Here is a 27,953-nt window from a genome sequence, read left to right as displayed (position 1 = left end):
CGTCTTCTTTCGTTACAGCTGAAGCCACAAGCTTATGCAGTTTCCCTTTATCTTCCATTGTGAATTTCTTACTGGTCTTGATTTCTTTGCCATTTTTGTACCACTTCACCATGACATTGGCTTCAGAGGTCTCAGAAACAAATTCAGCTTGTTTTCCAGCAACGGCCCTGATTACTCCTCCACTTGTCTCTTTGATTACGAAGTTTGCCAGTGCTGAAACAAAATATGAAGACACAAAATACATATGATGGTAAAGAACTGCAGGGACATTGGTGACCATGAGGCATTCATTTATCATAAGATCAAACGTGCACGTTTAGTCCTAGTTCTAATTGCTAGATTCTAATTCAGAAGCTGGCAAATTGGCAGCTTTTATAAACCACCTGCCAGATTACCTTATCTCCACAAGTTGAAGGACATACACTGGACAGGGGACAGAGCCAAAGGAAGAAGCCCAAGGCTTCAAGAAAATGTCTAAAATAGGAAAACTGAGGAAAGAATTGGAACAAGCAAACTAGAAGGAAATCAATGGAGGGGGTATCTATTACTGCACTGTAACCCCCTGGCAAACAAATCGAGCCTAAAAGATAGAGATATCACTTAGGACTGAAAAGAAAAACAGAATTCCTTTATGGAAATTAATTGGAGTGCAAAAGTTAGATGATAAAACTGGCCCCTATTAACACACAGTGGAATAATTGACTTCAAAGATTCAAAATCTCACCACTGTCTTAGCCAAAAGTTTAAGCCTAAGGCCATGGTCCTATTTTACTGAGGGTAATTGAGCTTGTTTTCCAACTTCTTGTTAACATATCATTTTAAAACAGCGCACACAACTGAGTTGGGTCTGTTGAGACAGCGCAGTCAGAGCTGCTAAAATCAAAGTCTGGATTATGCATGCATTTGTTCTGCAGTTCCAAGAACACGCATGTATAATACAAATTCAACAACGTTCTACAGAATGCCTGTATTTAGGAGCTCGAGAGCCAGCTGATGGACACTGGGATGACTGAGATCCTGTCAATACATTTAACTCCATCCTATCATACAGTCAAATTTCATTCATTTTTTCAGGAACTGTCTCTTATCATTGTAGTCCCATCACCACTGCTGGATGTGAGCCCAACCACACAAAAGCAGCTGCTGGTTTTCACTGCAGATACTGCAGTAAGGAGAAACAGCCTCCAGACTGGACCAGCTGAGCGTGGCCCTACCAGGATTTGCTCCAAAGGTCTTATTACCAGTAGTGCTTCCCGATGAAATACATGGGGGTCCTCCTTTGATTCCAACCCCAACCCACCCCACCATGCCCCCTGATAACATCCATCAGGGCCACATCTCGACAGCTCCTGAACACCTCCAGGGATCCCACCACCTACCTGGGCAGCCTGTGCCAGTTAATTCTGTGGGCAGACCTGCCAGTATGAAATATTATGCTAACATGACAAAGAGAGAGAAGAAAAGCAAAATTAAGACTAGCTGACAAGCCTTGGCAGGAAGTTCTGCTCTCCATCAATTTAGTCCCTGTGACTCTTCACAGGTGTTTTCTACATTTGGGATCACTGCTACAAAAAGAGATGTTGACATCATCTCTTGTGGCCACCCTGACAGAAGAGCAGGAAGGCTGGGATGCTCTTTTTCCTGTCTTTCCCTTGATTTCCTCTATATCTTAGGGACGAATCACAGGACAGAACACAGAAATCAAATGGCTCTACAAAGCAGATTGGCCAGTTCAAGTCAAAACAGCCACTGAAAACACCCCAGATGCTGTCTGACAACAGCTGGACTGTCGGGGAGTCAGGTGAATGCAGTCTGCTGGCCCTGGGCAGGAAGAGGACAGCCCAGACTGTCACATACCTTTCACTGAAAGCTGATAGAGCATTTTATCCCCCTCACAGATGCACTGATAACTTGCAGCATCATCCATTGAGTCGTTGTGAATTTTCAGGGTGTGTTTCTTCCCCACAATTTGCAGTTCATAATTTTCACTGGCCTTGAGCTCCTTCCCATCCTTCATCCACTCCACAGTAGCGCCTGTGTCTGAAAGCTCAGCCTGCAGTTTGGCTTCCTCACGCAGCCAAGCGCAGATCTTTTCTACATCTTTGCTCTTCTTGGTAAATCTCACTGCAGCACCTGTCAGGAGCAAAGGCCTCGTTATTTCAATTTATATCAGGCTAACGTGGTCAATGTTTGCTGCAACATCTCTGAAAAAGTATCACCTTCTGTTCCTGCACTCATCATTGTGTCAGTGCTGAGCAATTCACGATATTTCATTTGGTCTTCTTGCTGGATTTACTAAGTAAAAATCAACCAAACATCTCCTTCTACTGATTAATAATGCTCTCAACATGCTTCTGCAGAGGTTTCCACCCAATGACAAACAGGTCCTCCCATCATGAATGTTTATTTGTTCTACTTTGTCATGCAAAGCTGATTGATAGAGATATTATTGGAATGATTGCTCCCCTACTTCTAAACTATTCCAGTGCAATCAGAAAGGCTGTCTGAACCTGCAGCTGAAAGTACTGCTCTATGGTCATGCAGTGGTAAACCTGGTGACTGAATGCACTGGCCAATAGCTGTGAACTGCAGACATTCATCAGCTGGCATGCTTGCACGTTGTTGTAAGGTCAATAGTAAACATGGCATCCCCTCCAGGTACAGCTTCACCAGTTGTTAGGGGGGATTTCACAGCCAGGACTGGGTCTGAGGAAGAACAACACGGATGTCTTAATGCTCTTGAGATGCAAGTCTGGTATCTCATTTAGAGATGGAAGATTAAATCATAGGGACATTTCTACTTCTCCCTCTGCATGAGTGCTAGAAGAAGCACTTCTGTGCTTAAGATCTGTTACAGAAAGTTCTGCCTTTTGCACATGTGAGATATCAAAAGATAAGGATATTCAGGTCTCTGTCACAGAAACAGAACTTGTATCACTTCAGTGGTAGCTGGAGGTTGATAGGAGATAGGAGAACTAGGAATAAAGGAAAGCCTTTGGTGTGTTAATGCACTACTATCCTTAAAGTCAAAGGAAGCATCTTTAGGGAACCAACACAGCTGCTCAGCACACACTGACCCATTTCCATTGGGGTTTTTGTGCTTACCAAGGTGCACGCTCCCTGGGAATTCCAGAGTCGGGCTCTGTCCATGCGCATTGACTGCAGACACTCGGAACTGATCATCAGCCTCTTCAGACAGATTGCTCACCGTGAACTCTGGGACGGGGACATGAGACTCGTGGCACCTCACCCAGGTGAAGCCAGTTAGTTTCTTGCATTCCACAATGTAGCCATCGACTGGAATGGGGCGGTGCATCTTCGGAGGGGACCATGCCAGCGTCACTGAGGTTTCTGTTTTATTTTTCACCACGGGGTCAGTTGGGGGCTGGGTGGGAGGTTTTCTGGGAGCTGAACAGAAATAAATTTCAGAAATATTAGCATAAGGTCATGTAGGCTGGAAAAGACCTTCAAAAGACCTTCAAAATCAGCAGACTCAACTTTCAGCATGACCTACTGAGTCCCACCATTAACTACTGTGGTACCTGAGGACATACATGACAAGCTTATTCCTGCAGGTATTTACATAGTGAATATATTCACCCTCTGGTTGCTTTGGAACATTTTAGAGGTTAAAATCCCATCAGACTTTTTCACTGTGTGCAGCCACTGATACAGGCAGGAGGCTGGGAATTACCTGATGGGCTCTAGTTACAGACTACTGACACAGTAAAGGATTGATTTCATTTAATTTTGGCCATCAGAAAGTTTGGTGTCTGGTTTCAGTCACCCATCTGGACTCCAATTATAATCATATGGAGAACAGCACATTCAGGAGAACTCATCTCAATAAACCTGAATGAAATCACAGAATCATAGGATCATGGGAGGGCTTGGGTTGGAAGAAACCTTCAAGATCATTAAGTGCTAGATGCCAAAGGTCCCACTAACACAGTATTAAGCCAAAAGCTAGATGCTGGAATCAGATCTCCTGACCTTACCATCAGAAACTGAGATGTCATATTTTGCTCAGAGGTGCCTGCTTGTAGGAGGGACAGCTTCCGAGCTTTTTCTGCTCCAGGAACCAGCTCGAGCTTCAGAATTTAAACAGCAGTCAGAAATTAAACTGAGCTTTGTCACCTCCATCAAATAGAAGGAGTGGTTGGGTGGTACAGCTTTCCAAATCGCTTAGAAACTGTCACAACAATCAGATGCCTACCTTTTCTTTTTTAACTTGTTAATACATAGAGCTTAATAGCATCAGAATGCCCCAAGCACTTCAGACAACAGGACAGCTGTAAACCCTTCTTTAAGGATTCCTTTGTTTAACCACTGAGTAACTGTAATTCAGTGGTGCTGGTAGGAGAAGGGAAGTCCTAATCTTCCCAGATGGTGAACAGAGTTGATGTTCACATGCAGACTGGTGCTGCAGCAGAGCCAGAAACCACTCATTTGGGAAACACAGCACCAAGAAAATAATGGGAATAGCTTCATAAAATCAGGAGCTTCACTCAAATTTCATGTCAGATCTATAATTCTTCCTATTTTCAGGAAGAAATGATTTCCCTTTTTCTTGTAGTTTTATTTTCTTTTCCTTTCCAGCAAGCAGCTTTGTAGCTTACAAATTGTTTTCTAATCACCTCCTGGTGTGGACAAATCACACCGGTCTGACTCCATGTTTTACATAGTTAGCATATTATATTTGTTCCACTATGGAACTGTACAGTCATAGAATGGCCTGGGTTGAAAAGGATCCCAAAAATCATCCAGTTCCAACCCCCTGCTATGTGCAGGGACGCCATCCACCAGACCAGGCTGCCCAGAGCCACATCCAGCCTGGCCTTGAATGCCTGCAGGGATGGGGCATCCACAGCCTCCTTGGGCAACCTGTTCCAGTGCGTCACCACCCTCTGAGTGAAAAACATCTTCCTAAGATCCAACCTGATCCACAACCCCTACACACCCTCAGAGCCCCCTAGAGCCCCTAGTCCTCCTATTGCCCACCACAGCCCCATATGCCCACTAGAGTCCCCCTCAACTCTCTTTACAGGCCCTGCACAGCTCTATATAACAGTCTTATAGAACTACCTCTAGTAGAAGCAATCTCCACACAGAGATCCTTTCCCAGCACACTGCGCCACGGGGGGAGCAAAACGGGGGGGGGGCACATACACACACAGCTCCGGGGGGGCCCGTAACCGACCCCCACCCATCCTTTAAAGGGGTGGGGGGTCCGTTTTAATGGGGGGGGGGGCGAGATCACCTTCACCCCCCACCCCACCAGCCCCACCCCATCCTTTAAAAGGGGGGTGTCCATTTTGGTGTTGGGGGGCAGTGACAATCCGCCCCCCCACCCCATCGTTTAAAGGAGGGGGGGTCCGAGACCACCCCCCCCACCCCATCTTTTAAGGGGGGGGATCAGGGACTCATGGGGGGCAGCACATCGTGCACAACATTGGGGGGGGGGAGGCTTTAAAAGGGGGGGGCTACAAAAAGCATAGCTCTCAACTATAGATGGGATTGGGGGGGGCTCAATCGATGGGGGGGGGCCCTTCATGCAGGGGGGGCACAGCGTAAGTCAGCGGCTTTGAGGGGGGGTGTTGGGGCTGTTTGGCCTTTGGGGGGGTTATTGTGTGCCCCACCCCCACCACCCCCACACACAATGGGGTGTTAATGTGGGGGGGGGGGGCTTAGATTAGTTGCGTTCCCTATAGCACTGCCCCCCCCTGTCATTAACCCCCCGGCTTTATCCTTACGGCTGAGCCCCCCCCCGACAGCGCCCCATTCATCTTGATGGGGGGGGGGTTTGTCACACGACCCCGGCGCGGCTTACAGCACATCGTCGACCCCACCCCACCCCCCATAACCCCACCCGGGGGGGGAGGGGGCGATGTGGTGAGTGGGGGGGGGGTTCCGGAGGTGGGGGTGAGCAAAGCGCAATATGGGGGGGGGGTCCTATAACTGGAGGGCAGCGGCTGCACAAAGAGCCCGCGGGGGTCGGAGAGCAGCACTTTGGCTGGGGGGGGTCCACGGGGTCCGGGGGTAATGCTGCCCCACCCCCTCCCCCACCCCCCACTGCCGACCCCCCCCCCCCGCGTTGCCCCCCCGCCCCAACGTCAGCTCCTGCGGCAGCTCCTCGTCGCTCTCCTCCTCCTCTTCCTCGTCTGGGGGGTCAATATGTGGAGGGGGGGCTCCCATCGGGCAGCGGCAGCTCCGCCGGCTCCGATTGGCTGAGCCGCAGTGCGCGGGAGCGGCTGTTGTGTGCCGGTCGGTGGAGGGGCGGCTCTTCATGGAGCTGCCCCGCAGCCAACAACAGCCTGAATGAGATCCTGGAGTCCCAGACGCTGGAGGATGAGCTGGGAAAGAGCAGAGGCTCCCCACAGAAGGGCAAATCACGTCTGATAACGTGAGTGTGGAGCACAGCCAGCCCCTTCCTCACATGTGTGGGGCTTCCATGTTCCTCTGTGCCCATTGCAATGTGCCACCCCAATCCTGCTGCCCAGCCAGGAGTGGATGGGATGAGCAGGTTGGGATGCACAGAGCAGTGCTCAGACATTGCTGGGACATTTGTGCACTGCTGTTGAGCTTCCCTTTGTGCAGCAGGGGAGAGGATGGAGGTTTACAGGTGGATGGTTGTTATTTCTATGGCATTGCACAGGTGGTAGAACCATGTCCATTCCCAAACTTATTCCAGGGCATGCGGGAATTTGTGCAGTTGTAGTTCCTGAATTGTGCTATTTAAAACCCTCCTGTAAATGGGGATGTTTTGTAATGCCTGCTGGGGCTGCAGGCAGCATTGCCTTCCTCCTTAGGGGGCAGGTTTAATCACAAGCCTCCCTATTTCCTCTCACAGTCGTCCTACAAACCATGTCTGGGCATTGCTGTCTCGGCCTGGATCTCAGCTCCTGAGACTGTCAGATGTGAAGCAGCAGCAGCTGGGACAGGGCTGGCTCTGTGTGCCCTCTCTGGGTCTGTGGGCACAGAGTGGGGCAGAGGGATGACTGTGAGAGGGAGGAATTGCCCAGCCACAAGAAAGAGGAAATCAGCTGAAAAGGGGAGATTTGAGAAGCACTGAGGCTGTGGCTGCTTTGACAGTAAGAAGAAACCAAGCTGTCACTGTGCAGATGGGAACTCCAGTAGGAGAGCTGTGGTGGCTTTACAGATGGCAGACAGCAGCTGGAGTGTAGAGCCAAGGGTAGGGGGGGGATCTTCCTCTTAGCAATGCCATGCAAAGAATGATGCAGACTCCTGCAGGGTTGGCTTTGCTGTGTGACCCTGGGTGGAAGCAGCTGGAAGGTCTCAGCCCTTCTGCATTATCCCAGGAACTGGGGCAGTGCTCGGTCTCATCCCACCTCTGCTAATAGCAAATGCAGAATCCCTTATCTGAGTGCCCTTTTCTCTCATGTAGAGTCACCAACCCTGGGAAGTTCACAAAAAGTTTGGGTGTTGTGTTGAGGGATGTGATTTAACAGGGAAGTATTGGTGATGGTTGGACTGGATGATCATAAGATCATCCAGATCATAAGATCTGAGATCATAAGATCATAAGATCATCCAGGTCTTTTCCAACCTTGAAAATTCTATGGAGTTGTAGCAGATTGTGGGGGTGTAGGTGTGGTATATATATGTACACAGATGGGAATATCCGTATGGAAAAGATAGATCCATGTGTGTTCTGGGCTGCACTGAAAAAGGGGTGGCCAGCAGGAGAGGGAGGTGATTGTCCACTCCTGCTCAGCTCTTGTGAGGCCATATTTGCAGCACTGTGTCCAGGCCTGGGAAGGATGTGGAGCTGTTGGGGGGGGTCCAGAGGAGGGCCACTGTGATGATCAGAGGGCTGGAGCAGCTCTCCTATGAGGAAAGGTGGAGGGATCTGGGCTTGTTTAGCCTGGAGAATGGAAGGCTGTGGGGAGACCTCATTGTGGCCTTTGAGTACTTGAAGGGAGCGTATAAACAGGAGGGGGAATGGCTGTTTATGAGGGTGGATAATGATAGGACAAGGGGGAATGGTTTAAAACTGAGACTGGGGAGGTATAGGTTGGATCTTAGGTAGATGTTTTTTGCTCAGAGGGTGGTGACACACTGGAACAGGTTGCCCAAGGAGGCTGTGGATGCCCCATTCAAGGCCTGCAGGCATTCAAGGCCAGGTTGGATGGGCTCTGTCCATGAGCATTGACTGCAGACACTTGGAACTGATCATCACCCTCTGCAGACAGATTTACAGCCCCTGCACAGCTCTATATAACAGTCTTATAGAACTACCTCTAGTAGAAGCAATCTCCACACAGAGATCTTTTCCCAGCGCCCCTTTGTGACATCATAATGCCCCTTTGTGACATCATAACACCCTTTGTGACATCATAATGCACCTTTCTGATGTCATAATGCCCCTTTCTGACGTCATAATGACCCATTGTGATGTCTTAATGCCCCTTTGTGACGTCATAATGCCCTTTGTGATGCCATAATGCCATTTGAGACGTCATAAGGCTCCTTTGTTTTCATAATGCCTCTTTGTGACGTGATAATGCCTCTTTGTGACGTCATAATGCCCTTTGTGACGTCTTAATTCCCCTTTGTGATGTCTTAATGCTCTTTTGTGATGTCACAATACCCCTTTGTGATGTCATAACACCCCTTTGTGACATCATAATGCCCCTTTCAGACGTCATAATGACCCTTTTTGACGTCATAATTCCCCTTTGTGATGTCATAATGCTTCTTTGTGGTGTCATAACGCCCTTTGTGACGTCATAATGCCCTTTGAGACGTCATAATGCTCCTTTGTGATGTCATAATGCTCCTTTGTGATTCATAATGCCCTTTGTGATGTCATAATGCCCTTTCTGACGTCATAATGCCCCTTTGTGGTGTCATAATGCTTCTTTGTGAGGTATCTGTGGTGCCATTGATAATGAAGTGTGATGAACTGGAAGGCTTTCAGTAGAATTGCAGCCCTAACATAAACAATGACTTGAACTCTGGAATTCTGTGTAAAATCATTAGCTAGCTTGTGGTCCGGGTCTTCAAACCAAAGGCTGTGAGGTGCTGCTCTTGTTGACGCAGGCTGTGAAAGATGACTTGAGCTCTAAGAGTAATTTCCCTTCTGCTCTTTATATGAACGTCAAATCCACAATTAGAATATTAAGAAGATAATATAAAATTTTGTGCTGCTGGACTGAGGACTTCCATTAGCTGTTAGCCATAGTTTGGAACTTGCAAAGCAATCATATTGGAGCCTTGCTGGGCAACCTGCTCCAGTGTCTCACCACACCCACAGTAAAGCATTTCTTCCTAATATCCAATCCTAGTCTACCTTCTTCCCATGTAAAGCCATTTCCCCTCATTCTGTTGCTACCTGCCCTTATGAAAAGTCCCTCCCCAGCCTTCCCTGTAGGCCCTCTTCAGATGCTGGAAGGCCACTCTAAGGTCTCCTTGGAGTCTTCTCCAGGCTGAAGAGCCCCATCTCTCTCAGCCTGTGCACATAGTAGAGGTGCTTTCAGCCCTCTCTGATCACCTTCATGGCCCTCCTCTGGACCTGCCTGAACATCTCCAAGTCCTTCTTGTGTTGAGGGCTCCAGAACTGCGTGCAGTGCTCCAGATGGGGTTTCAATGAGAGGAGTGTGGAGGGGCAGCACCACCTCCCTCGACCTGCTGGTCATGCTTCTGTGCTTTAAGCTTATGCTTTAAGGTCCTATATGCTTTAAGGTTTAGATAGTGCAGTCGCCTCACCTCTTCAGGTTTATCTGTGAAGGTCCCTTCCAAGTGAACCGTGCTGATCCAGACAGTTCGGATTGCTCATTAAAGTGTTTTAGTAAGTTGGGCTGGTCCTACGAAGCAGTATGACTGCAGTAAGCAGTGTACATGGTGCGCTGTGAGTACTGCACACATTCCTCTTGGCAGCTTGTGGAACAGAAACTGTGCATTGTTTGGATTGTGTAAGTATTCCTGTTGGTCTCTTGTGATGCTTACCTTCTTAGAGCACCTTTCCTCGTTTGGCTCTACATATTTTGGTACCTTACTTGTTCTGTTTGGCTTAGCAGGGAAGATCTTCTTCTGAAGCATCCTCAGTCTTGGTCTGGGCAGCATACTTAGAAATGACATGGACGTTACATGAGTGGGTGGTCAAAGGGGGGAAGAACTCACCTTTCTGATCTGTTTCCTTTTAGAACACAGTCCTGGAGAGGATTTGCTTTCCTTGTTTCCTGGAGACTTGGATTCTTAGATGGTTTTGACTGCAGCTATTTCTGATGTTAATTCCTTTTTCTGTACTTTAGCAGCCAAGTGCAAGTGGAGTGCTTTGGGAATTGTCTGAAGTTGCCAGGTTGCGTGTGATCACATATGTAACGTGGAGTTATGTGTGGTGCCAGTGATAATTAAGTGTGATGAACTTGAAGGCTTTCAGTACAATTTCAGCCCTAATGTAAACAGTGACTTGAACTCTGGAATTCTGTGTAAAATCATTAGCTAGCTTGTGGTCCAGGTCTTGAAACCAAAGGCTATGAGGTGCTGCTCTTGTTGACGCAGGCTGTGAAAGATGACTTGAGCTCTAAGAGTAATTTCCCTTCTGCTCTTTATATGAACGTCATATCAACAATTAGAATATTAAGAACATAATATAAAAGTTGTTGCTGCTGGCCTGTGGACTTCCATTAGCTGTTAGCCATAGTTTGGAACTTGCAAACCAATCTTATTTAGACTTTAGTGGTGAAATCTTCTGATGAAATCTTCCTTCTAATTCTGCAAAAGAATCTCGGTGGAACATTTCTGTCTGAAAAGGCTCTGGCATATGAAGATGTGCCAGACTGCAGCCATGTGCCAGATGCGTTTGGATCCATGGAATTTTCTGATGTAGCTTCAGTGTTTGAAGAATCTCCACTCGATCTAAATACTCAGAAAACAAAGCAGGTGTGTGAAGATGTACAGCTAGTTTCTTACAGAAAAAATACAGCTCTTAATGTAGAAATCTGCTTCTCATTGTATCTAGTGCTTACTCCATATTTAAGTATCTAGTGGACCTTGACCAAAGGAAGATAAAGATAGAGCAAAGAAGTATGTTAAGCATAAATTTTGTTGCCTTCTACCTGTAGGCCATGGTTGGTTTGACGTGATCCCTAACTCCAGTGTTTGGTTTGCACAGAAACAGCAAGCAAGGGAACAAGTAAAGGAGTCAGTGAGGATTTTAAAACACAATGGGAAGCGATAAGGCACAGTTAATAAGATTCTGGAGTTAGGCTGGAGGTAGGCAGAGGTTGAAAGGTACCGAAAGAAATTCAATCTTACTGTGTTGGACAACAAAATCCACTGTGATATTATTCAAATTTTTAACTAAACCAAGTGATAATTCATATTTATGTTTAGATAAGCTGGTGAAGGTTAATCCTCAATGGAGAATTGAGATGAACAAATAAAAAAATGGTGTTTGACAGTCTATAAGAAACGAACTTATTCTAGGAGAGAATCAGAGTTTTCAACTGTTTTGTTCAATAGCCAAATAATGTATGATATTTTTATAAGCATTGTGTCTGACCTTCTCAGCTGTTAGAATTTCTTTGACAGTAACTTCTCCGGCTGTGATCAGAAAACCTTTTGTTCCGTCTCTGGCAGCATTCGAGGCATGATACTCAACTGGGTGATATGGAATTCACACTGTCAACTCCAGTGACAAGAAAAGTGGCATCTAAGAAGCGTGCAAACACAGAGAATGTTGATGCAGAGTCAGTGTTAAGAAATGAGCTGCCCTTTGCATTTCCTGCTCCAAAGGCCTTCTTTTCGAAGAGCCAGACAGAGAAGCAAGTAGAAGGCATATCTTTTTAGGCGCCTACTTCCAAAGGTATGTTGTATCTAACAAATGGAAACCTAGAACATGTGTAGCTTAGGAATTTTTTACTTTTAATATGAATGCAGTACTTGTAGGTCCTAAAATTCTGAAAGGTTTCAGTGTGGGGTTTATTTGGTCACAGCACATACAGCTGCCATCCTGTACATCTGACAGTGCACTGCAAGCGGTTTAACCATATATCAGGGCATGGTACACGTCTGTTAATGATAGAAGTTCTCACAGTTTCACAAGGAGCATGCCTTGAGATGCATTCAGATAATGAGATAAGTGCTGTGTTCCTAAAACTAGCATGTGTCTCCACTCTCCATCGAGATTTAGTAGATAATTTCTTTAACAATTATGATGAGAGTTTTGTTTTGTTTTTATTTTTTTCTGGGCTATTATTTTGAGTGAAAGAAAAGGGTATGCTTTTATTTAAGCGAGCTTTTGATTGCATCATGCTTCTAAATTAAATGTAACCTACTGAATTCCTCATGATAGCATACGAGTACTTGCGTGTATCTGTTCTCCCTAATAGAGGGAGAAGAGACTCAGTGAACCTGGACAGTGTTACCCAGGGTTGTGAGAACAGCTAAATGATTGTTGAGAACTGGTCAACTCGTGAGCCTGAGACCTGGGATCCTCCATCCTAGGGTGGAACTTTACTGGAGCACGTGGGTGCCACAGCAAAAAAAGGACTGTGTACAATAGACTGAGAGTTTGCTGAGTTTCTTGGTTTACAGAAAGCACAACTAACTCAGCAGCAAGTGACGTATTTGGGATAGGAGATGACAGCTGGACTTTGAACCTTAAGGACTGCCAAGAAAGAAGCCATCTGCTCAACCCCTGAGCTGCAAACTGCCAAGGAACTCCATACGTTGCCAGGAATGACAGGAGGGTGCCGACCATGGATACACAGCTACGGACTGATGGTAAACTTGAAACAGCTTGAAGTGAGTAAGGGATATCCAGGGTGCACTGGTGCTCAATATTCAAGAAGCCCATCAATCTACACTGGGCCAAAGGATACCAGTTTTAATATCTCATGCAGTGTTTACTGTATTGGAGGCAAAAGGGGGACATTGGCTTTCACCCCACAGAATCACAGAATCACAGAATTACCCGGGTTGGAAGGGACCTCAAGGATCATGAAGTTCCAACCCCCCTGCCTAGCAGGGCCACCAAACATACGCCTTTACTAGATCAGGTTGCCCAGGGCCCCGTCCAACCTGGTCTTGAACACCTCCAAGGACGGGGCATCCACAACCTCACTGGGCAGCCTGTTCCAGGACCTAACCACCCTTCTAGTAAAGAACTTTCCCCTAACATCCAACCTAAATCTTCCCTCCTTCAACTTAAAACCATTTCCCCTAGTCCTGCTATTATCAGTCCTTTCGAAGAGTTTACTCCCCTCCTGGGAGTAAGTTCCCTTCAGGTACTGAAAGGCTGCAATGAGGTCACCCCGCAACCTTCTCTTCTCCAGGCTGAACAAACCCAACTCCCTCAGCCTGTCCTCATAGGGGAGGTGCTCCAGCCCCCTGATCATCTTCCTGTCCCTCCTCTGGACCCTTTCCAAAATCTCCATATCTTTTTTGTACTGAGGGCTCCGCTCCTGGACACAGTACTCCAGATGGGGCCTCACAAGAGCAGAGTAGAGAGGGACGATCACCTCCCTATCCCTGCTGACCACCCCTCTCCTGATGGAGCCCAGGATCCCATTTGCTTTCCGGGCTGCCAGAGCGCACTGCTGGCTCATGTTAAGTTTCTCATCTATCAGGACCCCTAGGTCTTTTTCAGCCGAGCTGCTCTCAAGGACAACTCCTCCCAGCCTGTACAGGTGCCTGGGGTTCTTGCGGCCCAAGTGCAAAACCTTGCACTTTGCTGTGTTGAACCTCATTAGGTTCACCCGAGCCCAGCTTTCCAGCCTGTCAAGGTCCCTCTGAATGGCATCTGTTCACCCCAAAGATTCCCGAAATACCAGGCCATCCTGGTAGAGCAGGGTGATATAGAAATAATTGTAACTACTATTGCCAACCCAGTATCTTTCCTTAGCGGAACTCCCCTGGTGGAGAACCAGGATGACATCACTGCTTTGAAACAACTGATGCTGCACATTACATCCAGTCGGTCGGAGCTGAAGGACGAACCCTTAGAAGATGCAGAAGACGCCTGGTTTACCAGCAGCTGCAGTTTTGTGAGACAAGGAGGCTGTAAGGCAGGACATGCAGTAACTGCTACTGAGCAGGGAATGGAAGCACAACCATCAGCCGTGGGGACTACCCCTCAGAAGGCTGAAATAACTGCCTTGACGAGAGCCTTAATGATATGGACAGATGCTAACTATGTGTTTGGGGTGTCACACGCTCATAGTACCATCTGAAAAGAGCAAGGATTGCTCACACACAAGGAAAAGAGCATGATGTAAATGTACCTATGTTGTAGGGCACAGTTCTCTATCCAGGCCCAAGTCTGTGTGCGTGTCTCCTCTATCCACAAAGCTGCTCACACTGCAGGAGGCACAGGCTGAGAGGAGAGGCCAGAGCAGCTCTCCCACTGTGACACGGAGCAGCAGGATACAAGTAAAGGAAGGCCCCGCAGCGGTACTGGGAAGGTTCCACACAGTCATCAATTTTTCATCTGAAAGGTAAAGAGGAATTCCCTTTTCTGCCCCTATCATCATTGGTCGGGTGAGTAGCAATGATGCCCGGTGTGCTTCCATCAATGGAGCAGAATAGGCGGAAGGCTGGGGTGCAGGCTTTCCTCTGCTGAGGTGAGTGGGGGCTCAGGGTGTTGCTCAGTGGTAGATTTGTTCACACTGAGTTCTAACAGGAAACTTGCTCAACATCGAAGGCCTTGCAAAAGTCTGGCTGAGTGATGTCAGTTGCTTTTCCTTTCCCTACTGATGCTGTCACTCCACTGTAGAAGGCCACCAAAGCGAACAGGCTGCATGTCTCCGTTTCCGCTGTTTCTCCATTTCCTTCTTGTTGCTCCCTGTAACCAGCAGGTTCAGCCATGCTGCTTTCCTGCCTCCTCTGCTGTGTTTCGTGTGGTCGGGATGGAGCTCAGAGCTCCAGCTCTGAGAAAGGTTTTCTGAGAAAGTTACCATCTCTTTTCCATTCCTTTACCCCTAAAAACAGTTTTCCAGTGTCTCTCATGCAAGAATTCTTTGAACAGCCTGCAGCTGACTCTCCTGAAGCTCAGGGTCCTGACTTTGCTTTTTGCCAGGCACACATTCCTTGAGATGAGGAACTCTAGGAGGGCATGGTCACTACAGCCCTGACCACCTCCAGTCTTAACCCCTGCTGTTCAGCATGTCCAGTAATGCTTCCCTTCTGCTTGGTGTGCTTAATGCTTGGCCCACAAAGTTATTGTCAGTGCACTCCAGCAGGCTCTCAGACAGTTTGCAGCAACTGGGATTGGTGCTGGGTGGTTGCTGGGAGGTGTCTCAGCAGAAAAGCTGGGCTGGGGTGGGCGTGCTGTGTCAGTCCTCATCGCAGCTGGCAGAGAGAGTTAGAGGAGGGTGATGGGTGCTCTCAATGCTGCTGCACTGAATTTGGGGCACAGCAGCACACTGGTGAGTGAGCTGGGAGGGAGACGGACTGCTGCTGTGCATGGCTAGGCCAGAGCTGGAGGATTGTCAAACACGTGAGTCATGCTGGTGCAGCCATTGCAGCTGCAGCAGGAGTAGAAGACAAAGAGGTTTTGTAGAGGACAGAGGGTGGTGACTCATGGTTTGATGTCCAGGTGGAGGCCGATAACAAGCGGTGTCATCCAGGAGTCTGTCTTGGGACCAGTGCTTTTTTACATGGTTATCAGAGACACCAATGATGCAATGGAGTGCACCCTCTGCTGTTTGCTGAGTGGTGCGGCTGACGCAGTGGAAGGAAGGGATGCCATTCAGAGGGAGCTCAACCGAGAGGTTGGCCTAGGTGAATTTAATGAGGTTCAACACAGCAAAGTGCAAGGTTTTGCACTTGGGCTGGAGGAATCCCAGGCATTTCTACAGCCTGGGAGGAGCAGTCCTTAAGAGAAGCCCCGCAGAGAAGGACCTGGGGGTCCTGGTGGATGAAAAACAGAACGTGAGCCATCAGCGTGCTCTTGCAGCTCAGAGAGCAAATGGTCCCCTGGGCTCCATCAGAAGAGGGGATGGCCAGCAGGGACAGGGAGGTGATTGATCTTCATGATCCTTGAGGTCCCTTCCAACCCGGGCCATTCTATGATTCTGTGATTACACTCGCTGTCAGAAATAACGGCAGCTGTACAGATGTTGGATATATTTTGGGACAGTTCTTGTAACCAGCTGATTTTAAGACCTTGCCCGAGTCAAGAGTCTAAATTGAGTGTCAGAAGAAAGCTGGTAAAGTGGCTATTGCTCATTCTTTTTCATTTGCTGATTCTTTCATTCGGGTTCCTTTTCCAAAGGAGATTCTGGTGATGGAAGCAATTGAAGAAAGAACCAAAGCAGCTCTTGCCAAGAGTGCTTGAAGTCCCTGTGGAGAGAAGCAAAGAACTTGGGCTTCCTCTGGGATGCGCCCCACCATGTCTCAGGAAGGAGACAACTGCTGTTCCACTTTCTGCTTTGTGTGTGGAAAGGTACGTCTGGGTTTTCTTCTACTTGTTTTTCTTTCTTTTTCTGGCTTTGAAGGAGAAGGGGTGGAGCAAGGGGAGACCCACTGGTCATTTGTTAACTCAAGAGCAGGATGGATTCTGCATTGACTGTGAAAAACCTGGGCTAGTAGCATGGGCATATTTCAGGCTGGACTCTTCTTTTGCTGCTTGGTTTCCTTTTGGCTACAGGGAGACAGCTGTCTAAAGGTGTGTTTTCAAACCCACTCTCCAAAACCATGTTTCATTGTTGCAGGTGGTTCAGTGTGCTCTTGCAGGGTAGATGTGTTTGCTGTAGAATCTGAATGGTTTCTGTTCCTAGGGGAGGACTGGGAGGAGGTATTGAGAAGAGAATTCAATGCCTGAGGTGTATCTTAGTGAGAAATGTTGGCATGAGGTGCTGAAAGTCTTGAGTTGTCAAAGGCCAGTGAGGCTCAGACTCCTTAACCTGCTGGAGCAGGGTGGAAGCAAGGAGTGGGCACTGCCGTCACACAAGCTGCACTTGGTTCTGGTCTGCCAGGTCTGTGCTGGCCTGGATTTCTTCTGAGAAGTTTGTTGGAGCTGCTTGGAGTAGTGAAGGGTGGGGAAGAAGTGCTGCTCCAGAGCTATGAGACGTGCAGCTCCTTCTGAAGTGCCCCTGAGAAGGACGGAGCGCATTTGCTGCAGCTTTCTCTGCAGATGTGCTCCTCACCTTGAAATCCTCCTGGTTTGTCCTCAGCTCCTGACCACGGCCTGTTCTCTGTTTTGCAGGCTGATAACATGCAGAAGCCGCAGCTGGTGCGTGCTATGTCATCTTTAAACGTACCAGCATTTGCGGCAGCCCATGTTATTAAGAGCCACGTCGCCCAGGGGCCAGATGAGCTCTCTCTGGAGGTAAGCAGTTCCAGGCGTTCCGTGTTGTCGTGCATAGAAGAGGGCAGTCCTTTCTGCTTTGTTTTCCTACCAGATTTGCTGAATCTGGGATTGATGTTTCAATCTCTTTCAGGTCGGAGATCTGGTGAGCATTGTTGATATGAGGACATATCAACAGGCTGAGCCCCTGGTGGAGAGGCAAGCGTGGCTTTGAGGTAGGCACACGTTTTTGACTAGAGAGCACAACTTCAGTAGAGTTGGGAATCTCAGCTTGGAGCTGCTCTGCCTGCACAGGATGGCTGCTGGATGCAAACAGTTGCCCTGTGTCACTGTCAGTGGACCTTCCCTTTGGCTCTGGGCTCGGGCTAATGCTCACCTGTCTTTTTGTTCTAATTACAGGTTGGGCTTTTCCCTGGTGAGTGCATGGAACTCATCAGTGGAAAAGTTCCCGATTCCCTCCTCAATTCATTGCCAAAGCCAGGTGCGTAATTTACATTTGACAATGCGAGTTAGTCAAATAGGGTCAGAACGTTACTTTCAGGGGGTTTGTTTATGCCCAAGTTCAGCAAGCTTAGAAAGAGAACTACAGTAATCTCCTTGGGCACCTCCAGGGATGGGGAAAATCCATTCTTGCGTGTCCTTGTTGGGAATGTTCTTCCCGTTGTTACATGCTCTGTCGAATGCATTGCGCTCAGCTTCGTCCAACCGAGCCAGGCCTGAAATGAACTGGTTTCTTTGTTTTGTTGCGCAGAGCCAAAGAAATGGGGCAAGCTCATCAACGGCCTTTGTTCCCTGGTGAAGGTCAGCCCTGGGAGAGCAAAGCAGCCTGAGCCTCCGACATTCTCCGGATCCATGTCCTTGCTTGACATCGTTGAGAGGTATTTAGCCTTCAGGACTTGAGGGCTGAGCTGTAGGAATGGAAGCATCCTCTGCTGTTTGAAACAGAGGGCGTTTCTAAGCTGTGTTTCAGCAGAAAGCAGGCAGTGCCCAGAACAGGCAACTTTTGGCCAGGGCTCGGTGCAGCTCTTCCATCACCCTGCACCACGTCTGACAGCATGCTCTGTTTTCTCTGCAGAATGAGTTCTCCCAGTAAGAGGGCAGAGTCAGCAGCTGGCAGTTGGTGTTCCTGCTTCTGCCTGGGCAAACCATCCCCTGTGGCCAAACACCAACTGCAGAGCAGTGCCAGGGAGCCCTCTGAAGCAGAAGTCTTGGTCCTGGCAGGTAAGGGTGCAAGTCCAGCTTACAAAACACTGCTTGTCAGCAACACAGGTAGAATTCATGCTTTCAGTGGGCTTGTACCTCCTTCTGGCGTTCAAGCCCGTCTTGATCCCTGTCTTTCCCAAATGAGTCTCTTGTCAACACAAGAGCTGGACCTGCACGTGGATCACTTTCAAGACAGTGACACTGTTGCTAGAAGCCTATTTGCTTCTGCCCACCACCACTACATAGCCAAATGTCAAGAATCTCCATGGTTCATCTTGTGAACGTTCGACACTAACTGCTGTACATCTGCTCCTTCCTAGGTGACCCGAGCCCTTGTATATCCCCAAGACGCAGGGCATGTTACGATGACGCATCTTCCATCAATGAAGAGTTGTTACTAAGCACAGAATGCTGCAGTTCAGATGAAAGCCTTCCGTATAACATCAGCTATCAAGAGAAGAAGGTCATCATCGTTGAAGCCTTCATTCATCCCATCCCTACTGAAGCTGCTGACCTGAGCCCACCAGACACCTCAGGCACCAGCCTGGACTCAATGTCTCTGCAGTGCAGCCCAGCCCAAGCACAGCCCGAGTGCCCCGACAGCAGCACCACCATGCAGGCTCAGGTCAGCATCACCGAGGAGAAGCTGAGCATTTCGCAGGGGGGCACAGAATCAGGACACGAGTCCCAGGCTCCGGGCAACAGCACGGTCTCTGAGCAGCTCTCATGATTACAAGAGAGGATGAGTCCCATCTTTCCTCCAGACCTCACACCCCCTCCTTTCTCCTATTGAATAAAGGCACGCTCGTGCTCAATCAACGCCTTGACTGAATTCCGAGTTTTCATTCGCAGAGATTGGGATGAGTGCAAGAAACTGCAAGGCAGCTCAGCTTACAACACTCTGGCTGTGGGGTTTGTGCGGCCGAGCTCTGGGTGTGTTCCCATTTTGCCTGACTTTGGGATGCCTGCAGCGAGAGCTCTGCTGCCGTTGTGTATGGCAGCAAATAGTCTCTAGCATCCTGGATGCTGCTCATGAAAACCCCAAGCTTCCTGGCTGTGGCTGTGATGCTTTTCAGGGCCTTTTGATGCTCTTTGATGCCGTGGCTGCTCCCTAACACCTCTGTCCTCCCGCCGTGTCCATTCCTGGCTCTCACCTGTGAGCTGTCCCTGCAGATCATCTCCAGCCCTGCCATCGTCGTGCTGCGGCAGGAGGAACTCGCCCTGACCAACATCAGGCAGTGCTGCCTGCCTCTCTCACTCTCTAGACCAAGTGTAACTACGCTGTCATGGAGACAAATGCTTCTGTCACATCCTCCATCCCTGCAGACATTTACCGGTAGGTGGCTCTTGCAGAAGAAGATTCAAGCAGCAGAACCTTTTGCTCAGCTACAGCACACAAATGCTACAAAAGCAGGAATAACCCGCAAGCTCTGGGTCTGTTTGTCTTGCACAGGCATGCACTAACTGCGTTTGATGGTACCCCCCATCCTTGATTTCCTTCCCTGCTCCTTGTCTGATGGCGCTGCTGAGCCAGGAACAAGCTGCCCAGTGTGGCAGAGCATGGTGCAGGGCTGTGCTGGGACCTCCTCCCCTTCATCTGCTGCAGATCAGTGCCACACACGTGCCATCGAGATGCTCTGGCACGGGATGTGCCTCCAACCCAAAGCTCCTTCCCACCTCCCAAGGAAAAGCAAAGCAACCCAAGCATCTCCAGCAAAGCTGCCCAGCAGACAGCAGGGAATGCAAACAGCTTCTGGCTGCTCCCCTACACTCCTGTCCTAAGTAATAGACCCCATGAGGACTGGCTGGGAAATCAGTGCATGACACATGTGAGTGTGCACAGGATTGTGCAAAGCAGTGGGGTTCCATGAGTTTGTGTGTGTGTGTATCTCTGCTGTTATGAAAGCATGGGAAGACTGCCTTACTGAGTCCCAGATAATTACTTATCCTCAAATGATTTTTCCTGGCCAAAGTTAGAGCCTCTCACAGGTAATCGAGACCAACAGGCTGTTGTTGCACAATCAACAGACACAATCTAGATGAATAGCTGAGGAAAATAAAGCATCATGCCAAGGGTCTGGTTTGGAATGCCCTCATCCTTCTTGAATTGCTGTTAAAGGCGGAGCAATTCCTACAAGTGCCATGGCCCCACTGTTGTTCTAATTCTTGTTTCTTTGTTTTCCACACACTGCTTTTCAAGCCTCCTTTTTCTTTACAGTCAAAGTGAGAACTGCACTGTGAGGTGTCTGAACCTTGTTGTGCCTCTACATAAATAGAACAGCAGCAAAGCCTGACAGGTGACTGTGCTGACAGCTCTCGTAGCCGGTAACATGTAACTGTGCTAAATCCCTTGTGACGGCTTTGATTTCATTTTTGCCAGTGAAATCCTTGTAAAAGGAACTGCAGCAGTGTGATGAGCTAAGGTGAAGATGCTGGTTTTAGTAGTGCTCTAAGCTGAGTGGAAGGGCAATTGAATGAGGGTTATATGCTTTCTCTGGGACGATAAGGTTTTATTTCCTGAGGGAAAGAGCCAGCTTTTCATGGGCTATATGTGGGCTTTGGCAAGGGCAGACAATCCAGTCTGTCAGGAAGCCATTTGAGGTGCTTCAGGTTTGTAAGCTTGTCTTTTTGTTTTTCAGGCGGATATTTGGAGCATGGGTGTAGTGCTGTATGCTCTGCTGTGTGGGTTTTCCCTTTGGATGATGACAATATGATGGCACTCTACAGGAGGATACCAGTGGGTATCAGTGGTGCTAGAATACACTGAGAAGGGAAATAGCTGAGCTTGACAAGAGGCCTTGCTTTTCGGATGGCAGAACATGCTGAGCTTTGGGTAGAAAGGCCACAGCACAGTCTGCTGAATATTGTCCCTGTTTTTGCTGCTTTGTCTACCAGTATTTTGTGGATTTGGTTCTACGCTTGGTTGGCCTATGTGGCACTGTAGCCTAATTCTGTACCATGATAGCATACAGAATTTAAGGAGAAGTATTTTCTTGCCAATGGGCTGGATTTTTTGTATCTGGTTCTTCAACTGGCTGCTCCCTATACTATCTGTAGTAAAAAATACAGACACATCATTTGATTTCCCTGAAATGAATGTTCCTAAATGCCAGCTCTTCTCATGTCTACAAAGATCAAAGTTCTGCATTTGCTATTAGAATTTCCTCTTCCAGAATCAGGAGGTAATGTAGGACCCCACAGATTGCCTTCAGAATCCAACAGTTAGTTCTGTTTCCTTTCGGAGTGCATAACAACCTGAGCACATGAATTGAATGGCGTGGATTTTTAGTCTGGTACAAACTCTGCTGTACACTGAAACCTGGTCCATTTGTAAGCAGGACTTTGTCCATCTCTGCAGGACAGCAGAAAACCCTTTGTGCTAATCATGATGCCAAGAAGCAGAATGCGGCAGATGATCCAACTGCTTCAGGTGTTCATTTCCTTAAAACTGAGAATAGTTTTGGACTGAGAGTTTGTAAGCAGAACAGAGCTCTTAAAGCTGTCAGAGATTATTTCTGCACTGTTCAATTCTATCTGCACAACATACACAGGATCTCAGAACTGCGTTGCTTGAATTGGTGGAACTTGCTGAAGTGAACTGGGATGAGCAAGTTTTAGAACTTAGTCAGAGTGCTGTAAAAAATGGATAATCTCATGAGTATTAAGGTACAGGCTTGCTATTTCTGCACTGAATTTGTTTTTATTTTACATGGCTGTGATCTGAAAGTTGCTTGAAACGCAGGCACCTAGGCACTGTTGTGTAACTGAATTTCACACGATAGGTCCTGAAATATCCTGGAATCAAAAACTCTGACTTGTTTTAAGTCTGCTGCTTGAGTCTAATCAGGGTCATAGTGTCTGTGTGCAGTGTTTCTTTCCCTGTAATGCTCCACATCATTTCATTTTGGGAATATTGAAGGAAATGGACTATGTGCCATAACTGTTGTTAGAACAAAGTATGTCTGGTGTGATCTTATGCATAGGTTCTGTAACTGCTCTTCACAGCTCAGGTATTTGACCTTCTTTTTGATGAAGTGATGAAATACTGCTGGTTTCTATTTGTGCTTCTAGGCACCTTGAAGCTCTTAGGAATAGAACAATTGTCTCCAGTTCTTTTCAGTTATAACAGTAACAGCTCGAGTGTTGCTGCCCACTAGGTAGACCCAAAGAAGCAGATTACAGTGAAACAACTCACGAGCTGGACCTGCATGAGGATCACTTTCAAGACAGTGGCTCTGTTGCTTGAAGCCTATTTGCTTCTTCCTGCCGCCACTCTATTACCAAGTATCAACAATCTTTCATGATTCAACTTGCAAACGTTTGACACTAACCCTTGTGTTTCTATGCCTTCCTAGGTGATTCGAGCCCTTGTCAACCCCAAAGATCCAAACCAAGTAGTGATGTGCAGTGTGTTTCCATCAATGGAGAGTTCTTATTAAGCATGAATCGCTGCAATTCGGATGACAGCCTTCCACATGGTAACAGTGATGGACACAAGGGGCTCATCCACGTTCATGCTCTCATATCTCCTGGCTCTGCTGAAGCTCCTGACCTGAGCCTGCCAGACACAGCAGTCACCTGCCTGGATTGTGACCCAGCGCCTTTGCAGTGCTGCCCATCCCAAGCACAGCCCGAGTGTCCCAGCAGCAGCACCACCATGCAGGAGCAGGGCAGCATCAGTGAGGTGAAGCTGAGCACCTTAGATGGGGACTTAGAGTCAGGCTGCCAGTCCCAGGCACCAGGCAGCAGCACCAGCTCTGAGCCACTCTCATCTTGACAAGAGGAGTCCCATCTTCACCCTTGACCTCTCAAGCCCTCCTGTCTTTTATTGAATAAAGTCACTCTCATGCTCAGTCATCGCCTCGACTGCATTCTGAGTCTTCAATCACAGGGATTGGGATGAATGCAACAAACAGCAAGGCAGCTCAGCTTGCAATGCTATGGCTGTGGGGTTCGTGCAGGCAGAGCTCTGGGTTCCCATTTTGCCTGGCTTTGGGATGTCTGCAGCAAGATCTCTACCATTTTGTATGGGAGCAAATAATCTCTAGCATCCAGGTTGCTGCTCATGATATATCCCAGTCTTCCTGGCTGTCACTTTGTGATACTTTTCAAAGCCTTCTGATACTCTTTGATGCCTTGGCTGCTCCCTAACACCTCTGTCCTCCTGCCATGTTGACTCACGTCTCCCACTTTTAAGCTGGCTTTGCAGATCATCTCCAGCCCTGTCATCATCACGCTGCAGCTGGAGGTGCTCACCTGGCCCAATGTCTGGCAGTACTGCTTGTTCTGCAGATGAGCAGCTGCCTCCTCATCTCTTCAGCTACAGTAGTTTTTCTCAGGGCAGTTAGATGCAGTCATGCTCCTCTGGATTTGGTGTGTTAAATCCATGCTGCATGGCAGCAGTCAGTGCAATACAAAGGTGTTCTGTGTGCCATAGCATTTCTCCAGGGGCTGCCAAAGGTAGAAGCACAACACAGCACCATCCTTCTGACAGTAATGTCTGTGAGTGTTAGACATGTGAGCACTGCATCATCCCCAGCGTGTCAGTGCTTTTCCACACCAACCTGACTCTCACACTCTGCACTGAATGTAACTCTGCTCTTGTGGAGACAAATGCTTTCTGTCACATCCTCCATCCCTGCAACCATTTGCCGGTAGGCAGCTCTTGCAGAAGAATCAAGCAGCAGAACCTTGTGCTCACCCTACAGCATGCAAATGCTATGAAAGCAGAAATAACCTGGCATGCTCTGGGTCTGCAAGGCTGCACAGATGGGAGAGGTAGATTGTGTTTTTGCAGTGGAAGTTTCCAGTATTTTCAGTACATAGTGTAGGCCCTAACTGAATGTATAACCCTCTTGTAAAACAGCTGTATAAGTAGTTTTTCCACCAAGAAAGTTGCTGAACAGAATTAAGTTCAGACTGGGGGCATTCTGACATGGGGAGAATTGAGACAAGCACAAGATAAATACAGGGTGGGTAGAGCCCAGCACAGGACAGAATGAATGTACTGACTTTTGGAAACATTGCCCTTCTCTGTCCGCAGAAAAGTACAAGGCAGACCTAAAAACAAGAGGTTGGTAATTGACCTTCTATGGAAATGAATCCTAGCCACAGTCTCGAGGAGTCTGTGAGCCTGAGATGCTCAACCAATGAGAGCCATGAGAGCATCACCTGCAGTGGGTTTAGGGCACAGAACAGAATTGATTTCACTGACTGGTGTGCAGTTTCTCCCTTGCCAATAGGGGATGTGCGCGCAGTATTGCAATAATGAATAAGCACTGCTGCTATCGCTGCCATCTTTGCCTAACTAGAAATCTTTGACTTTGAGAGTTTCTCACACAAGGGGAGAGGGTAAGAAAGTAAAGAGGCACAGAAAACTAAGGGAAACTGCTCTTCTTTATCTTATCTATAAAAATTGATACGATGCTGTTGTGCATTTTTTTTAATTTTATTTTTAATTTTTTGCTAATGTCAGTTAGATTGTTTTAAAATATCCACACACCAAAATCTGACTACCAAGCAAATGTAATGAAAATGAAATGAAGGTGAGTTAGTGGAAAGCACAAGGCCATATTATATTAGGCTCCAGCAAATTTACAGGCAGTCACTGCACGAAGAGGTAGATCTGAGTTGCACATTATATGATTCCCACAAAGATTAAGGAAATCTGAAGCTTTCAATATATTTTTTTAATTCTTTTTTCATTTCATTTTTAAACACCTGACCCAGACCCCAACCCTCACAGGAGCTGTAAAGATAACAGCATTAACCAGCAATGTAACTCTAATCCTAACCCTTACCCTGATTCTAAAATCGTCCCTAACTCCAAATGCAACAACAAAAATGATGCTAGAAGTTTGTAGCAAAAGGAACCTTAACCCTGATCATAATCCAAAAAAAAAATCATTATGGTAACAATAATCTTTACCTTAAGAGTAATATTAATCAGAGCCCAGATGATGCCTGCATCCAATCAGAAGCATGCTTTGCATTATTTAAGAGTTGTATTTTTTCCAATGAACTCTCTCTATTATCACGTTTATAAAGTAACAGAGTCTGTTCTTTTTCTCCTGACACTGTGCCTTACTCCTGACATCCCCTGGAAATGACCCAGATAGGGCACCATCAAAGTAATGCTAATAGTAATGTCAATCCTAAGGGTATCTCTAGCCTCAGTGTTAATGGGACGCTAACAACAATCCCAACAGCCTTAAACATTCTGGTGGTGTGAAAGAGGTGCTGCCTTGCACATGCTGGGCAGTCCCATTGCCTGTTAAATGCAGGCGGCAGCGTAGAAACATGATGCCCGTGGTCAGAATGCCCTGTGGCAGATCCTGGCACCGGAGAACTGACCGGAGAACCATGAGAGAACTGACAACAAATCACGCGACATCAGAACCGACCCAGTGGTTATTTACAAGCCTTGGGAGACCCAGACAGGATCTCAGAGTGGTGAATGTAGGTACAGAAGTTGTTACTACTCTGTTTTCTTCTAAAAGAAGTGGTTTTTTTTCATCTCAGAAGTTGGGGGGGGGGGAGGAGGGCGGGAAAGGGATATCAATTTAATTACTCATTAATTTATTGACAGACATTCACGTTTGCTACGTTTGGAGAAGTTTTTATTTGTTTGCTGTGGTTTGATTTTTTTTTCTTTTCTTTTTTTTTCCCCCTTCCCTCCTCTTCCATCTTTGTGTTCTTCCCCTATAATCAAAAGAACGGATCCCCAGGGTCTGTCCCGCAGACGTTCTTTCCGTGGTCTCTGCTGCCACCTGCTGGCCAATAAGCGGAACTGCCACTGTTGGGCGTTTGGTGCCGCAGGAAGCACAACGCAGATCTGAGTTCTGACCGGTCTACGCAGCAAATCCGCCAATCTTTATTGCGATAAGCCCTCCAGACAAGAGCATAAAGTCTTTGCCTGAGGGCAGGGTTAGTAGTAATGGATGTCAGTTTTGAAATTTCCAGTCCATTCACCATAGCACTTTCTGCCTCCATGTCCCATAACCAGAGCAGCTATGCTGGCATGCTCTCTTGGTTTCTGTCTAAACCACTGTACTATATCCATCAGTTCAGCTGCTGTATTATGGGCAGCAGGGTTTGGGGGGTGGACACTGGTCAGGGCACTCCCACCAGCCTATCCTGCATTTTTTTCTTTTTTTTTTTTTTTCTTTTTTGGGTTACAATCAGTCAGATCTCAAATAGATCTAGTCCAAATGGAACCTCAAAATCTGACCTTTTAGTGCCTTCATTTACAGAGTCCATTTTATACAGATTCCCTTGTACAGGGCCCCCATGGTCCTCCAGACAGTTGTTACTGATCTTCCATAGGAGAATGATTGAATTAGGTTTTTTCCCATCAAAACTGCCACCTGTCTTTCCAATTTTTCAACACTATCATTCAATAGCTGATTTGCATCAGCCTGAGCCTCTTCAGTTATGTTCAGACAGTTCAAGGCCATTAAAAGTGGCCATGCCACCATGAACACAGCTAACTGTCATTCTCAAGTTGTAAGTATGTCTTTGCTAAGACCATGGAAATACTCAGTCAGGTGGGCCAGGGACTCATGGACCCTCCCTCCGTCCCACACAGGGCCCCATTTTTCAGTGACAGAAGCAGTGCTGCATTTTGAGGATCCTAGGAATCCCAGGACATGCCCTGACAAAAGGTCATTCAAAGGGGTAGTCTTTCCCCATCCAAACAACTCCATGATATTCACAGAATCACAGAATTGTAGGGGCTGGAAGGGACCTCCAGAGACCACTGAGTCCAGTCCCCCTGCCAAAGCAGGTTCCCTACACCACAAAAGAGGTACGAAGAGGTAGATCTGAGTTGCACATTATATGATTCCCACAAAGATTAAGGAAATCTGAAGCTTTCAATATATTTTTTTAATTCTTTTTTCATTTCATTTTTTAAACACCTGACCCAGACCCCAACCCTCACAGGAGCTGTAAAGATAACAGCATTAACCTGAAATGTAACTCTAATCCTAACCCTTACCCTGATTCTACAGGGGACTGTCTGAAACGGACATCAATTCAATTACTCATTTATTTATTGACAGACATTCAAGTTTGCTACGTTTGGAGAAGTTTTTATTTGTTTGCTGTGGTTTGGTTTTTTCTTTTTTTCTTTTTTTTTTCCCCCTTCCCTCCTCTTCCATCTTTGTGTTCTTCCCCTATAATCAAAAGAGAACGGATCCCCAGGGTCTGTCCCGCAGACGTTCTTTCCGTGGTCTCTGCTGCCACCTGCTGGCCAATACACGGAACTGCCACTGTTGGGCGTTTGGTGCCACAGGAAGCACAACGCAGATCTGAGTTCTGACCGGTCTACGCAGCAAATCCGCCAATCTTTATTGTGATAAGCCCTCCACATGGCATTGCGCATGCACTCGAACACGCAACAGGCATAGATTTCTCTTAACTCCTTGAGGAGCAGGCAAGCAGAACAACTGAGCGCACCACTGCTTGTGATTGG

This window comes from Coturnix japonica, chromosome 17 (assembly GCF_054131305.1).
Source record: "Coturnix japonica strain WE chromosome 17, WE-NBRP24, whole genome shotgun sequence".
NCBI lineage: Eukaryota > Metazoa > Chordata > Aves > Galliformes > Phasianidae > Coturnix > Coturnix japonica.
Note: the sequence above shows the minus strand (reverse complement) of the source record.